This window comes from Sinocyclocheilus grahami, unplaced genomic scaffold (genome assembly GCF_001515645.1).
Source record: "Sinocyclocheilus grahami isolate Dianchi unplaced genomic scaffold, SAMN03320097.WGS_v1.1 scaffold361.1, whole genome shotgun sequence".
NCBI lineage: Eukaryota > Metazoa > Chordata > Actinopteri > Cypriniformes > Cyprinidae > Sinocyclocheilus > Sinocyclocheilus grahami.
The window spans coordinates 568,425-571,881 of NW_015505540.1; the positions used below are offsets into that span (position 1 = coordinate 568,425).

At 34.7% G+C, this 3,457-nt stretch overlaps 1 protein-coding gene across 1 annotated transcript in view; it reads left to right on the forward strand.

The window, feature by feature from the left end:
• The window catches only part of LOC107549055 (serine/threonine-protein kinase Sgk1-like), a 23,784-nt gene that overhangs the window by 4,829 nt on the left and 15,498 nt on the right, over positions 1 to 3,457 (forward strand). The gene's annotated exons all lie outside the window — the stretch shown is intronic.

Consider the following 3,457-nt stretch of genomic DNA (forward strand, 5'->3'; position numbering starts at 1 on the left):
ACCAGCTCTAATGCCATGGCGAAAGTTTGAGCAAAACATGCTAACATGCTAGGGTTCAGATTGAAATAACCTCAGATAGCTTATTGCAGTTTCCAGCAAATGTGAAGAGAATCACAATCATAAATAGTGTCTAGTAATGGCTATGCCATCCATATTTCAGGACCTACAAAAACACTCTTAATGTCATTTTTCCCCCATTTCGCTGGTTTATTCTGATCCCTTTCAGTGCAAGCTTTTAATCTTAGTGTGCCGTAGGGATGCATAAGAGGCTGAGCATGTTGTCTTTCCATTTAGCAATGCTAAACAGCTTCCTGGGTTGCACTAGGTTAGCTGAGTTGAGCGCTTTCTCACTTTCTCTCGCAGTTGCTCCCCTGACTGTTTGATTGGCTCTCAGAGACACAGATGACACAGAGCTCAGAGGGAGTTTGTATCTCAGTCATCCCTACAGACAGCATCTCTGCTCACTATATGCAGCCTCAGTTTCTGTAACAGACAGGCAGTTTGACGTTATATTGTATGTGTTGTTATTTAAGGAAGTTAAACTCTCAGAAATGTGCTGTGGTCAAGCTCTGGCACTTTTTTAACTGCAGTGCATTTGATTAATTACACAATGGCATGAAAATTAATAGGTTGGATGCTAACAGAATGGAAATTAATCACTAAAGTTAGGCATTGCTCAGTGAGGAACAATGTTAGCTTGCATAAGGTGTCAACTTGAAATTTTAGTCACACCGATTTCTGTGATTTTATCAAACATGATGGAATGTTTTACAGTGACACAAACCAACTGACATTGCAAACATCACAGAATTCATCCTATCCATTGCTAATACTTAATAGGAAGTATCTGGCTTTTGTTTGGACATTGTGAATGTCTAACAGAATGGAATGTGATGTGGGGATACAGCATAAATCTATAAATTGCATTCCAAATTGCCAATAAAAACAATATTCTCAAGAAAAAAATTGTGTGAAACATTTTGAACAAAGAAAAGAAAACTTAATAATAAATTGCCAGTTTTTAATTTTACCTGGGCACATGGCAAAATGTCTACTTGCACTGAAAATATTATTGAAAAGATTTCAAATTTAAAGTTCACTTAATCTGATATTGTGATAAACTAATTTAGGGGTTGCAAGGGGGTTTGAGAGTGTCTGTCGAAATTTTCAGAGAAAATAAACGGATTTTATTAAACATTTTATGAAACACAAGCAACAAATGAAAAAAATAAATACATTTGAATTTAACTGAAAATGTTTCTGTAATGTATAAGATACAGAACAAAAAATATAATATAAAAAGAATATTATACAAAAAATGACAAAGATTTTTTTTAACAAATTTATTGAATATTTTCATGTTCAAATTTAATGCAAAGTAAATATTGTCTAGATATATATTTTAAGAATTTGTTTTACTTTTATTTTTATAATATGGCATTTACTATTTTTTTCTCACAGAGCATAAATGGGTCGATATTCATAAAAATATATAGCTTTATATTTTAGGAAAGGGGTCCCTTATATGTGGACCCTCATAGTTGGGAGTCCTTGGATATAAAAAGTCTGAAAACCCCTGAATGAACTAATATGATTTCCATCTTTAAAATTTTAAGTTTAATATTTTATGCAGCATATTAATCTAGCTGTCTTATATCTTGCTTGGTCTTATTTGTTGTTTTATTTGCAGCACTATATAAACAGACAGACAGACAGACAGACAGACAGTGTCAATTACAGAACAATGACCAAACCTGTAGCCATCTGAGGTTGGTTGGATTTTGTGTTTGATTGATTTGATAACCTCTTTCCTACTTCTCTGCTTTGCCACAAGCACTTCTCAAATAACCAGAGAACTAATGTCTGAGTTGCTTTATTCATAAATTATTTGTAGGAGCTACAATGGGCGGCTTGTATATCAAGGTTAGGTTGGGTTAAAAATATATGTGTCCTGACAGGGAGAATGGGAGGGGAGAAGAGGAAATATTATGGGAGAGAGAAAAACGAGAGAGATGACACATCGTCTTGTGTCAATCGGTCTCGAGGCTGAAGTTATGTAACGTATATCAGGGTGAGAATGACGAAATCGCATGAGCCGCAGCCGCATCAGTGCCTATGAATGACTGAATTCATTCAGCAACCTGAGAGTAATATCTAATTCTGTTCATCCTCATAACCTGCCTTCATCATCGCTGTCAGCTCAGATATTTCGCTAATCAGTCATCGTTTTAATTATCATGATGCTTAAGCAACAGCTGAGGTTTGATTTTGTAGTTAAAGTCCTTCCAAACTCTCCCCCAGTAACCTGGGCTTGTGATGGATCTGTATTGTGTTTCATTTATTTCGTTTTATTGACTCTTTAGGAGGAACATGATTGTGTTTAACAGTAGATGTTGCCTGGAAGGATTTTTATTTCACGCCCAGTGAAAATATGGAGAGCAGTGGGGCTCCCTCTGGCTCTGCATGTGGGTTTGTGTGCTTGTTTGTGTTTGTGTGTGTTTGGAATTAATGTGGCAGAAAGATGCCAGGAGCGGGGGGTTGTGCCGATGACTCATCGCTCATGAGGTCTGCGGATCACACAAACGCACACACGCAGGGCCAGTTTTTATAGTGCCAGGTTTCGCTGGGTTGAAATGAGCATAAAGTTTGATTGACCACATTGCGCTGGCCTTCAGATGAAGGGGGCTGCTTCAGTACTGTGAGTCCATGATGAGATCGTATGTGATTTGTTTGGAGAATCTGCTAAATAATTATTGTATGAAGCAGATTGTTCCCGTCATGTTGATTATATTAAGTTTCTGATTGGTTATGACTGATTAAGCTCTTCAGTGTAGTGTTTATTAACTTTTCGGTCATCTGTCAATTGTTTATTCATGCATCTATTCATCCTCTAATATTTTAAGCATCTCAAGTCTTGCTTGACAGAAAACTTTTTAAAAATAAATTGAAAAGGGGGGGCCCATGGAAAAATTGAGAAAATAAAGGATTTTATAAAACAATTGAACAAAATAAGCAACAAATGAAAAAAAGTGAAAAGTCCTATACAGACAAATTATAATTTAACTGAAAATGTTTCTGTAATATATAAGATATAAAACACAAGTATTTTATTAAAAAAAAGAATATTTAATACAGAGATTATATACAAATTTGATATTTTCATATTAAAATACAAGTAGTGAAGTAGATTGTTCCCGTCATGATGATTATATTAACTCTCTAATTGCTTATAACTAATTAAACTCTTCAATGTAGAGGGTTTAAAGTGAATTCAGCTGATAAGATTAGACATTTTTAATATCTCATTTGTTTCTTTTAAATGGTAACATAATCAGAGATTTTTGTTTAAAGGAATAGTTCATCCAAAAATGTAATTTCTGGCATCTTTTACTCACCCTCCTCATGTCATTCCAAACCTCTATGACTTTCTTTCTTCTGCAGAAATTTTTTTTTTTTT